Source organism: Halichoerus grypus, chromosome 3, assembly GCF_964656455.1.
Source record: "Halichoerus grypus chromosome 3, mHalGry1.hap1.1, whole genome shotgun sequence".
Lineage (NCBI taxonomy): Eukaryota > Metazoa > Chordata > Mammalia > Carnivora > Phocidae > Halichoerus > Halichoerus grypus.
Genome location: NC_135714.1, coordinates 18,253,013 through 18,266,965, shown reverse-complemented (window position 1 = coordinate 18,266,965; position 13,953 = coordinate 18,253,013). Strand labels below are relative to the sequence as shown.

General features: G+C 38.0%; 1 pseudogene; it reads right to left on the bottom strand.

Moving 5' to 3' along the window:
- Nucleotides 1-11,552: 11,552 nt before the first annotated feature.
- Nucleotides 11,553-11,878, bottom strand: LOC118554986 (ATP synthase F(0) complex subunit k, mitochondrial pseudogene; annotated as a pseudogene).
- Nucleotides 11,879-13,953: the final 2,075 nt, after the last annotated feature.

Sequence of the window (13,953 nt, the reverse complement as noted above, 5' to 3'; positions counted from 1 at the left end):
AGGGTTTAGCTTTTCTGACCCAATTTTCATAGCTTCATGCTCCTCTTTTGTAGTTTTGTTTCTATGTTCTTCTTCCATCTTTTGCACCTGCTTTTCAGAATCCAGATGCCTAAGAGGACTCCCTGCATAGCCATGTTGGTTTCTACAGCTGCCTCAGGTCAGATTTTCACAATTACATTTGAAAGCTTGCTGTCATTACATCCTCGGCCATTTCTCCTTTTAGAAGCTCTGGTCACAGAAGCTTGTCTCTTCTTTACCTGAGTCTACATTAACTGGCTTATTGTTAAGTCCTCTAGAACTTTGTTGAATAAATAGTGAATGAAATCTGATTTCCTAAAGTATTCAACTATACCCCAAATTCCGTTCCTGGGCTGTTAAATCTCCTAGAAATTTATTACATCCACTCTCTCCCAAGGTCCCCATCTCTTTTGCTTCACAAGAATGAAGTTCAGGGCAGAGGTTTTTCTGGTTAGCTTATTCCATCTTAAAATCAATGAAAGCGGAGGCAAGGGAGTCAAACATTTATTAGATGATCTCTTTTTCCATGAATGATATGCCCATTATTGAAATATTTCCTTCATTACTCAACCCCCTAGACCAGTGCTACCTACACCTACCCAATCATAAAAATTACCTAGAAAGATTGTTCAAAATAGATAACCAAGTCCTTTCCCAAACATATTGAATCTGAATCTCCAGGGATTTAAACTTAGACTCTGCATTTTTTTAAGATTTCCCTAAGTGTCTCTGGACATGGCCGGGTTCAGGAAACACTGTCTTAGAAAGTTGTCCTTTGAGCCTGAACAGAAAGCCCTCTTACAGGTTTTTGTTTGTTTGTTTGTTTTAAATAAAGAAACAATAGAGTCTCCCTCTTGAGGTGGGCAAGGCAGATTCTCCAAAAGAATCTTTGTTTTTTGTTTCCGTTTTTTTTTCTTTTTTAAGTCACATAATGGTGATTAACATAACATAATAAAATTAAATTAAATTAAAAAAAAGATAATGAGGGCTGGATTCATTTTCTAGGACTGTTCTAATAAGTACCATAGACTTAGTGGCTTAAATAAGAGAAGTTTATTGTCTCACAGTTCTGGAAGTAAGGGGTCCAAGATTAAGGTGTCTGCAGGACCATGTGCCCTCTGAATGTTCTCAGGAGGGATCTAATCTAGGCCTCAATCCCAGCTTCTGGTGGTTCCTGGGTGTGTGACAGCTTAATTCCAGGTTTTCATGGCGTCATCTCTGTGTATGTGCATGTCTATCCGGATGGCATACGTCACAAAAAACAAGAGTGGACAGAGCTGCTTCATATGCTTGCATGTTTCTTGCTACCTTTTCAGCTGTGAATACAAACTGGAAAGAGATTCCTGGTCCTAAGGTACAGAAAGGGCAAGATACCACTCTCAGGAAATCAAAGGCCATGGAGGGAAAAGAATTTCTGTCGACAAGACATAACAAGAGGAACGTCAAGAGACCTGCTGACTGATACATGAAAAATTTACAATATAATTGACAGGAAATTATAGCTTGAGTTGAAGTGACAAGTCGTTAAATGAATATCAGAGAAAATAAACCGAAAATGATATTCGTCGGAGACAAATAACCCAGTAGACACTACCAAGAAACTGCTAACAAATGTGCACGTGGAGAGAAAAAGAGCTTCAAAGCATCATTTGTGGTGACAAACGGTGACAAATGGGGAAACTTCAACTAGCAAAAAAGACTGTATCGCATTCCAGGGTGTTAGCAAAGGGGGACACAAGACACTGCGCAGATAAAACCTGTCTAGAAACAATGCCAGTGAACATGGACCATGAAAGAGCACGACCTGCAGAAACACTGGAGTTTTCAATTGACGGGGTTCAATCTATTCATTTTGAAAAAATTAACAAAGTATTCTAATTTAAGATACTGACCTTGCACGACCTTATGTACCACCAAAGACCTTCCTCTTTTTTTTTTTTCTAGTAGTAAATGTATTTTTAAAAAATAGTCTAAAAACTCAATCCTACGTAACTGATGAAAATTGGAGCAGATTCTGTTCTGAGAAATTAAAAAATATGCATTAAACTCTACTGTCCTGAACCATTGTTCTATCTTGTCCTTTTCTGGTACGCAAACAAGTAACATTTTAGCACTCCAAAATGTAAATTCTGGCCATGCTACCTCTGTGAAACACAGCTGAGAACTAAAAAAATAAACACAGAAGTCCTTTGGAGAGTCAAAAGATATCACAAAATGTGTTTCCTTAAAGCTCATCTAGTTCCCTCTTGGGAATATGCTCTGTTCGTCCTTCTGAAATGGTTTGCACATGCTCTGCACTTAGCTACAGCATGTATGATTACTGGTGTCCCGACTAGTGTTAGTGGAAGAGCAAGTGATTGAAAGGATACAGTATTATCAGTTCATGGTGACACATTTGATAGCTGTAGGACATGACAGCTGACAGCAAATGAGAAATCATAGAAAGGATAAAAATGAAACTTGAGAACAAAAAGAACAACAATGATCTTAAGTCGCTTAATAAAGGGAAACAGCTCTATGCATCTCAATTATCCCAACAGCATCACTGAATTATAGCATGTTATCATAACAGATGATTATAATGATGACCCTGAGCCATCAGGAGAAAAAAAATAAATTTGGTTCCAGATGCATCATTTAAGGTGGCAGAAAAATGTGCAATAAAATTTTAGAAAGATCTTCATCCAAATGATTTTTTTTTAAGTTCTAGTGCTGAAAGTAATAAACCCTTACTATTCAAAAAATTCGGCTCCTAAAAACGACTCATTCTTTGTCATATTCATAAAATACCATATTTCTGCAGCCCAGACCTGTCTCCTAAGTTCTAGATCCAGATTTGAAACAGTTTGTTAAACACCTCTGTTTACGTGTCACTCTGGTTCTTCCTATTACACAACTCAAATTATGACCTCCCACCTCAAAGCTTGCTCTGGTATCAATCGAATGCCACTACCTATGCCTTAATACAAGTCAGAACTTTCACACCTATCCCTATTATTAATCCTTGATTATTCCTTCTGTCTCTCCCTTACATATAGTCAACCCAAGTTTTCCATCTTCACCTAGAAGTCTCTTTTGTATCTAAGTTTCTAATCCCCACCTCAGTGCCCTTGCCTGAGCTTGCACTATTTCTAGCATCTCTTTCTCATAATCACCCAATGTTAGAGTCACACCAGCTCACTTGCCATTTGCCATTCTCTCTTAATTCTTTCATGTCTTTCCTCCTGCCTGGTCAGAATGAGTCAAGTGCCCTCTTGTTTAGGCAACTCATTTTGCATGTATGTGTTTATTTATGTGTCAGTCTTTTTTACAAGACAATGAGATACTTGAGTCTAGGCAATACTTCTTAGGCACTTAGTGAATATTTCTTGAAATATTTATTGAGCAACTAATAAGAGCAAGGCAGTCTGCTAGCACTGGAGGAATAGCAGTGAATAAGATAGATCCTGAGATTTCTGAAATGTACAATACATAGAATCATCACATTTACAAAATGCCAAATTATTATAGTGCTTCCATATCTATTATACATTTTTAATGAACATAATGTGTGAACAATTAACCAAATTTTAAATACTTTACTTCGTACGTATCCTCAGAGAATACAGGTTTTCATTGGATCATCTCATTTGTTCCTCACAACAGCTTTCTGACAGTCATCCTTACTGTCCTTGAGATGATAAAGAAGCCAAGTCTCATGGAGGTTTTAGAATTTGTTCAAGTTTACCTCCATAAGATGGACAGAAACAAAAGCAGACATAGTTTTCTGACTTAGTCTGCTATTCTTTCCACTGTTCTTTCTTCTCTGCCCAAATGCTCATCCATCAAAACATAGTTTGATCCAATATGAAAATCTTAATGCAGAGGAATGCAAATGTTTAATGACCAACAACTGCTTTTGATTTTCTTGAACTATGGATAAGTATTGGCTCTTCCATCTACAAAAGGAAATTATCAGTAGAGGTACTGATAAGAATCAGAAGGTCCATTCAAAAGGTTAACTGAAGAAAGCTCAATGAACTCATTACTTACAGAGAAAAAAAGAAGGTCAAGGTGATCATTGAGAGATGATACAGCATCTGGATACTAGCCACAGTAGGAAGCTGTCATGAACTGAGTTCTGAAGGGACAGGAGAGGGAACAATATTACTGGTACTCAAAAAAAAAAAAATTGTAGCAAGAGAAGAGGAAGTGCCTCATAAGAGATGTGGCCATAGGAGAAGGAACACAATTATTACAAAGACTACAGCCCAGCAGGGGAAAATAGAGGAAGAAATATTGGTAGCCCTTCTCTATCCCTTCTTCCGATTTCTTGCCAGTGCCTTTCATTAGCAGAACCCAGTTAGAAGTAGAGAAAATCAGAGCCCAAGTGATGCCGTTCTTGAGGTCAGATTTTTGGGGAAGAGTGCAGGGAATGGAAGGGCAAAACAGAGACCTGAAAAAAATGGAGAATGATCAGCACAGAAAGCCCTCTACATGCTGAAGAAAGGAAGTATGTCATTTTCCTATTAATTATTGGGGTTCTCATGGTAATAGGATACAGGTGATGTTATTCAGTGCCTTTTGATTAAAATTAATTATGTTAAGTGACTCTTGGCTTAATGAGGCCACATTTAAGGTCATGGACCTTGGAACCTGCCCAAGCAGTCTCCCCCATATAAGGGCACTGTGAATAAGCAAGGTGCTTAATTTCTGTGAACCCCAGCTTCATCTCCTACTAAAGAAGGGAAGTACTATTGTCCACCTCATAGCACGGTCTGAAGAATTAAATGAGATGATGGGGGTAAAGTGAAGTATCTGACACAAATGGTAAGAGTTCAATCCACATTTATGATTCTAAAGTCATGGTAGAAAGATTGAAGGATACCCAAGGAGTGCCATTCCCTGTCAGAGAATTTATATTAGGTTCAGAAAATATGTGGAAAATGCAAAAAATGTAAGTATTGTGATGACCTTATTTTTATGAATATTTTATTCACCAGCCATTTCTGTAGCCATGCCTTTGCCAAGCTGATGAAACCTGTGGAAAATAACATACTCAGAATAAAGTTTTTACATGCATAAATATAATTCATAGGATTATAAGTGAAAACAATTATGGAAGCATTTGCATATTTATATATAAACCAGTCATAGATATAGTTAAAGAAAAAATTATGATATTGTAATGTGTGTTCTCGTTTAGTAGTACATTACAAAACAAGATCTAATAGGAACTCTAACAACTAACATAATTTTGAAATAATAACAAAGGTAACATTTCTAGATATCAACAGTAACTGTGATTTGATAAGAAAATATTTGTGATCTCTAATGGTGACACAAATCACAGATACTGCTAACACTGCTGGAATTTGCTGCTTTACATTTGCAACTAAGAGAATTAGTGGTCAGTTAGTAAGAGATGGTGCAAAAAAGATAGATTTCTTTTTCCTGCACAAGTTCACAGGTCACATAAATTTTTATCCACAGTGTTTGGGGTCCACGGAACTCCTGACCTGGAGCCTGACACAATGGCTGGTAAGCAGTATACATTCAATAAGTATTTGCTAAACTGAAATAAACATGACAAAAGAACCATACCTACAGACACGAAGTATTAGAATATTTTGCAGACAGTGAGTTACTCTTAGTGAGCCGTTAAGATTGGACTCATGCAGGCAAGATTTCAATAGATCTCACCTGTAGGTCCCACCAAGCATAGACATGAAATGTCTCACATGTAGAATAGGACAAGCTCTTCGAGTTAACCTGTAATCACAAGGCTTTATGGGATGACTTGAAGAAAAACTACAGAGTGTGTTAAGGAACAGACCTTTTAAACTTGACAATAAAAGAAAAGGAACACCAGGAGGAACAATATTTGCATAGATAAAATTTCTTTCCTGAAAAAGAAAAAAATTCTCCTAAGTCAGTAAATGACTCCAATCAACATGGTAACCAGTGTGTGAGGACGTATTTATTAAATTCTCTTGAAGAAGCAAAGCATTAGGACTTGAAAAATAACAAGACAGTCCTCTTACCTATCAAAACATCATTTTAAAAAATGGTAGGAAGGTTGTAAGGATGTATAAGAATTATACTTGTGAGAATGTAACTTGGAGCAACCAACCATCTGGGGAAGAATTCAATAATAGGCATCAAAACCCTACCCACTATTGAAGAGCTTTATGTACATTATTCTATTTAATACTTACAATGACCTGAGGAAGCAGATATGAGTATTCCCATTTTATAAATGTAAACTCAATGGATCTGTGAGTTAAGTAATTTGTCAAAGCCACAGAGCCAGTGGGAAGCAGAAACAGAATTCCAATCCACGTTTCTCTAGTACCAAAACCTATACTTTGTCCACCATATCACACTTCCTAACTTTTGGTTAAGTAATTAGATCTTTGCTAATTTAACCTAAAGGTTACATGCACCAAGACAGTGATTGAAACATTATGAATAATATTAAAAACAAGCTCAAGCTCAACAATAGAGGAAAAGTTAAGGGAATTATCATGAATTACTTCTCTAATTAGTCTGCAGCTATTTAACATTCTGTTGCCGATAATAACATGGAAAAATATCTATGGTAATTTAAGGAAGAAAGGAGAGTAGAAAATAATGTGATCACAACCACAAAAAGTTTGCAAAATAATTACGCATAGGAAATAACATAAAATGTTAAATGTCAATGATTTACTCTGAGTGGTAGACTTTGAGTAAATTTTTTCTTTCTTCTTTCTGGTTCACTGGATTTCCACATTTTCCATAGTGGACATTCTTAACATTTGTGATAGAGGAAATATACATTTATTTTTAAAAGATGAAAGCAGAATCATATTGTAATATATAGATGTATCAAACCAATACCTTACACTCCTCAAACTTACACAATGTTATATGTCAATTATATCTCAATATACACACAAAAAATTTAAAAATCTGAAAAGAAGAGTTAAATGAGATAACTAATATATTTAAATTACATAAGAGCTTAAATCTTGCAATACTAAGTCATAATCTTGTTCCATCAAACTTAGCACTCTATCTCTTACCAGTGACTTATTAACGTGTTGTAGAAAGCATAGTCACCTACTTTGATACTGCCCTCAAGAGACTAGGAATCATGGCCATCATGGAAACATGGTAACGACAGAGGGTTGAAAGTTCTCAGTTCGTCCCTGGACTCTACAACTTATTAATTAGTTTTGTGATTTGGGGCAAAGTCTTGAAATTCTCTGAACCTTATCTACAAAAGATTATTATCATTAAATTGTTATTAAGATGGTTACAAAAAGTATATTTGGTGCTGTGTGTCCTGCTCTCCCTGACATCAAGCCATGTGTGATAGAGTGGAAATCATCAATCCCATACAGATATTTACCTCAATGTATTTAATTATACCACCTCTTTCTTAAGAAAAAAAAAAAAAAAAGCCAGCTGGCAGAAGAAATAAATATAGTACAATTAATTAACATAGAAATAAAACTTTGGGATGGAAAGATGGTCAAAGGAGAAAAGCAAACATTCCAATCAGAGGGTCAATACAATTTTTGTGACCAAGCATAAAGTCTGGCTCTAAGTTTCCAGCAGCCAATGCAAAGCTAGTCACACAACTTTAATGATCAGATAGAAGGAAACAGACTAGTGCCTTAAGGGTCACCAAGGTTTTACCAGAAACAAACTCTGAACACTTTTTTTTTCCCGTGTGGGGTATTATGTACAAGAATTGAATGATATAATTGGCAACACTCACAAATAATTCTTTACAGCAAATGGAAAAGTAGGTTCCACATGGCTATTTTTTATAGTGACTTTTGTGAAAAGTCAAGAATTTAACATAAATCTCTAAGTCAGCAAAGGCAATTCCACAAGGACTCAGATGACAGCCAACAAGACTCCGGGTTTCTAGGCACTCTCTTTTTCTCCCTTTTCCCTCTCTCTTCCCTCTTGCCCTCCTTCCCCTCTTTAAACTCATTTGGAAGCAGCCACTAAAAAGTAGCTAAGAATGTGGACTTTGGGATCTTATTTTTTGATTTAAATTCTCATTCCCATATATCCTAGTGATTGGCTCTGGGCATATTACTTAATCTCCTCTGTAAAATAAGGTTAATCAAAATCCCACAGAGTGCTTAAAATAGTGCAAAACACATAGTAGCTAGCCCATAAAAGTTAGTAAATACCACCACTAATAATAATATCAGTAATTATTTCATTCATTTGGCAATCATTCTTTTTTTTTTTTTTAAAGATTTTATTTATTTATTTGAGAGAGAGAGAATGAGAGAGAGCGAGTACATGAGAGGGGGGAGGGTCAGAGGGAGAAGCAGACTCCCTGCCGAGCAGGGAGCCCGATGCGGGACTCGATCCCGGGACTCCAGGATCATGACCTGAGCCGAAGGCAGTCGCTTAACCAACTGAGCCACCCAGGCGCCCAATCATTCTTGAATACCTGTTATGTATTAGGTAATGTACAAGGTGTTGACTATTCAAAAATAAATTGTTCCCTGACCTCAAGAAACTCACATACAATGATAGAGGCAGATATCTAAACTGAAATTCTAAAACAAGTTTATATTGCAGGTGATTATGAAAGAAGCACCAAACTCAGTTTGGTAGAGAAGTCTCTTGGGAGTCAAGGAAAGCTTTCTGGAGAAAAGTGGCAAATGTAATAAGAGCAAACACTTGCATGATGTCTTACCCTGCGCCATGAGCTGCTCCAGGTACTTGCTTATCTTAACTCACTTAATCCTCCCAATAATCCTGTAGTGTGTTTTTATCCTTGTTTTACAAATAGGGAAGCTGAGGCATAGAGAAATTCAACAACTTGTCCAAGGGCATAAAGCTAGAAAGTGACAGAGAAGAGTGGCTGTGTTCTTTATCACTGTAATTGTGTCTGTGGTGTCTTAAACCCTAAAGGACTTGTGACAGTGACCCAGCTAGTGTGAGGTATGTCTCTGCAAACAACAAGAATAACATGAGTGCAAGACACAGATGTAGGGAACAGCATGGTGTGGGGGAAGAAGGCACCATTGCTCAGCAGCAGGTGCATCAGGGATGTAGCAGGAGGAGGTGAGGAGGGTGGAGGTTCAGGGTGTGGGAGATCATGAAGAGTCTTGTATGCCACACTAATGAACTTGAACTTTAACCTGCTGGACCTGAAAATGACTATGACTATACATGAGTTTGAAACATGCCACTTGAACAGGAATTTTGCTCTATATGACATTGAGCAAGTTACTAAATATCTTTAAGTTTCGATTTCATTAGGGGAAAAATGGGACTAATAAAATTCACATTACAGGGCAAGCAGTGATATATGCATACATGTAAAATGTATGGTATTTAGTAGACATTCAACAAAATGGTCATTATCATTTTAAGACACATTATGGGTAGCCTGAGTGAAGAAACAGGCATCCCCAAGGTTCAGCTAGTGCCAAGGACCTGCATTCTATAGAAGTAGGACCTACACTGAGCAAAGTTTGTGTCCCCCCAAAACGCAGATGTTAAGCTCCCGACCCCCCAAAGTGATGGTATTTGTATATGGAGCCTTTGGGAAGTGATTAGTTCCCCCCAAAACCCATCTGTTAAACTCCTAACCCCCCAAAATGATGGTATTTGTAGGTGGACCATTTGGGAGGTGATTAGCACATGAATGCGCTTCATGCTCTTATAAAGAGACACGAGGAAGCTCCCTTGCTCCTTCCACCGTGTGAGGATACACCCAGAAATCTGCAGCCAGGAAGGGAATACTTACCCCACCATGCTGCCAGCCTGCTTGTGCTCTTCCAGCCTCCAGAACATTGAAAAATAAATTTCTGTTGTGTATAAGCTGCTCAGTCTGTGGTATTTTGTTATAGAAGCCTGAATGGACTACAACAGCAGGTAAAAATCTCATGAAGCTAAAAACTACCCTTGACATTCTTTTAGGAAGTTGCTGACATATCATTTCTCAGCCAGTATAACATTCCAGCATTGAAATACGTTACTGTTGCTTCCATTCATGAAGGAGATGTATCTGTCTCTGTCTGCTTGTCCGTGTGTCATCTCTCTTCGTGTCTATCCCTGCTGAATGAGGACAGCCAAATTCACATAAGTTAAATGAACATATAATTCAAGTCCTTCTTAAATAGGCCAAAGGCGGGGGGGGGGGGGGGGGCGGAAACACACCGTCATATTATTTTCCCATTACGGGGGGAAAAAAAGTTCTCTCAAGTAGACAATCTGTCATTAACGGAGTCAAAATAAAGCCTTCCTATACATACTTTATATTTCAAGTGAACTATCACGAAAATTACTTTATTTGCCATCTCCTAGGTCCCTGGGATTCATGTATCGTGCAGAGGCAAAAACAGACTAAGAGAAGGAGAATGACTTGTTGAAAGAAGCAGAGCTGGTCATTTCAGAATGAAAACACAGGACTTCTGCTCTGAGGCTCAGCTCTGCACCTCCCCCCACCTGCAAGAGCGCCTCTTCACGCCGCCTCACGTTGGAAAGCGGCGTTGGTTACAGGGACACGGGGCACCTCACCAAACACCGCAGGGAGTATTGACAGGTATGAGTCATGAAGGTGCCAGAGCTAATAAAGCAGGGAAGAAAGGGGAAAGAAACATGGATATACAGGGACTCGATAGACTAAGATTTACCCCAGAACAAAAGCCTTCATTGGGAAGAAATAAAAGGACTCTTTAAATTTAAGGACCCACCTCACCGAATAGCTAGAAACCACCACCACGTTATTTCTCATAACGAAACTGGACAGAGGAAAACAACAGAGCCCAGCTATACATAACAAGAGAGCATCGCAAAGAAGGCTGTGATCAGTGGAAAGCCAGAGGATTGGATGATGTGAAAATAGGCAGTGTTCCACCTACCCCTGTCTGTCCCAAGAAAGTCCTGAAAGCAGATAGGCTCTCTGAAACATTTTTATGTTTCCAAAGCTGATCGGATCCTCTCACTGAGAAAGGAGATGAAGAGATACACTTTTAAAAGGTTATTTCAGGAAGAAACTGTTTTTTGAAATGCTCCTTATATAATATTTACAATGAGGCTGATTGTTGACAAGTAGAGTTTGGAAAATGCTTCAAGTTTGGTCCGGATTACAAAACATACAAAGTCGTCGAGAGAGAGAGAGAGAGAGAGAGAGAGAGAGGGAGAGAAACAAATGATGTGTACAGAACAAGCCCTTTCTGCTGTGCTTTTGTCCTCCCGGATGGGCTCAGTGTCGTCCTCTGCTGGCCCAGTGTTCTGCTAGTGTCATGAAACGTAGCAGAAAGGGGACTGAAAGCCAGGTCTAAGTCCTTCAGATATTTTTGCCTGAAAAACAAACAAATGATGTCACAGGAAAGAAGAGAGATTATATAAGAAGCCAAGGCAACAAATGCGTCAGAAGAACAAAAATGAGATACATAAACCCTCTTCTGTGAAAACAGAACAAGATTGGAATAATATAGAGAGAAAACAAGGCATCTGCCCTGTGGGAAAATTTTTCCTTTTCTGATTATATAAAATACAAGTTGGGTTTTCGGGCTAAAAAAAAATTTTTTTTCCAGGTTCATAATTTATTGTACAAATTGAGTATCACATGATTAGTTGACATTAGCTTCTCCAGGCATGGGAACTTAACAGATGAGGTACAGGTTAAAATTCGTTTATGTTGCTTTCACAGCTGGTGTTTTTTTAGACCTTAACTTGAAGTATAAGATCATCAGAGCAATGCCTCCATATGTGGCCAGTACACAATTCATTCCACCTGTGAGAGTATAAGAGTTGAAATATTTTTTGATACCAGTGAAATGGAACTGGGCATCAGTTTCTGGACCTGCCATGATTTCAATCTTGCAGAAGGCACCAATTCCGCCAGTTGGGTCCGGGCTTAAAATTTTTAATCTGAGTCGTGGTTCACTAAGAATAACCCATTTCCACTAGTCGGTTTTAGCGGGGCAACATGCCACATTGCCATTTTCATTGCTTACAAAAGCATTTCTTTCTCTTTCACTTTACATGTTGGTGCCTGTGGGTCAGCTACTGTAGCTCAGAGGCATACGTCTTCTGATCCCATTACCCAGGTGAACAAATAGCTTCTTGTCGGGACATATATTTATAAAATCCGAAGAAGATTGTTACGTGCATAATGTGTGTAATGTGCATAAGGCCATTCAATATTTACTCAGAAACCTTAGAATCAAATCCCCAAACTTTGCCATGACATGTAAGTTCCAGACTTCTTCATGGCCCTTCATCTCCATTCATGCTACCTTCCCCATCAGTATCCTCCAGACACACTAGCTCACTTCCTTTCAATTTCTTGAACATGCCAGGTTCTTTCCAACCACAGGACTTTTGCACAGGCCTTCCTGATGCTGGAAATGTCCTTGCCTCTAACCTGCAATGAATGAATCCTAGTTATCCTTTAGACCTGAGCTTAATTGATAATTCCTCAGAGAAGTCTGCTTTGATTCTTCCATGAAAATGAGGACCCCTTGTAATTATCTCTGAAAGTTCCAATTCTTTTTCTGCAGCACGCTTCTCACAATTTGTAATGACATAGTTCATGATTATTTCATTTCTGACTACCTGCCTTACTAGATTGGAAGCTAGATGAGGGCAGAAATAATCCTTATCTTTTGAATAAATACATTGCTTCTTCTCCCACATCTAGTAATTGATGATGTACATTACATACTCAAATATATGTGTAATGAGCTGAGTTGTGACTAAGAATATGTTTACGGCATTCTTTATATAGCTACCAATACTTATCGAGAATCTACTATGTACTAGTTGCTGGGAATACAGCTGTGCCTAAGCCAGACCCATTTCCTGCCCTCATGGGTCTTGCAGCCTATATCCTATGGTCACATTTTCTATGCGGAATTGTTCAAAGCCTTTTGAAAATGGAAGGACGGCATTTATATACCTAAACTTCCCCCTTGAAAAGAACAACAATTCATGGCAAAAACATTAAGTCAAAGTAGAAATTCTGCCTTCATTCAAGCTACCTTTTCATTCACTCACTCTTCCTACACCAACAAATCAAAAAGGGACAGGTCATTGGCTTTGATCTCAAATTTCTTTTGTTCATTTGTGTCAGCACGGTAATGTTATTTAACCTTTGCTTTTTGTGCTTAAAGGATACGAGTGTTCTGATAAATGTAGTACTGCAGTCAATAACACACCAAAGCCTGCCCATAATTGGCTTACTTGGGAAATAAAAGGCCCTGCTTACTAAGTCTTAAATAATATACTCTGGGCAAGTCTGAACATCATTTTATCACTGATGATAGGAATTTAGATGTTCAAATCCCAGTATCGTTAATGAGAGTTGCAACCCAGCTGCCCACAACCTATTCTAAAAATATACCAAGATCCATACTGAATTCTTTACTCCCTTCCCTTCACATTTTTACCTGATTCTTTCAGGTAAAAACAGGGTTAGTACACAACCTCAAATCCTTTTTAGCCTGGCACAGTTAAATAAATTTAACCTTATATAGCCATGCCCACTGCATGTTAGTAGACAAAAGTATACCAGTTAACCACATAAAAACCATAAACATTATATTTAAGTTATAGGAAAAAACAAATAATACCTCAGTTAGTCTTTATGTCAGATAATTTGTAATTACTTTTCATTCCCAAACATGATATCAGAGTATGAACTCTGTTGCTTGGACTTTGCCAATAATTAGCAGGGAACATTTGACAAATTTTCAGGTAACTCCATATACAGTAGCAATGTAAGCTGATCATCTAATGGTAAAAGCTTTGATACTTCGCTAGTCTCTAAAAGGCCACAGCATGGTAATAGAGAATCACTTCGCAGTAAGGCAATCAATCCGAGAAAGCATATGCTGGGTATCGGTTTCATGTGGTACCTAAAGAAGAATTTCCTGGAAATGTTTTCAAAGTATAAAGATAATAAGACACAACATTCATCAA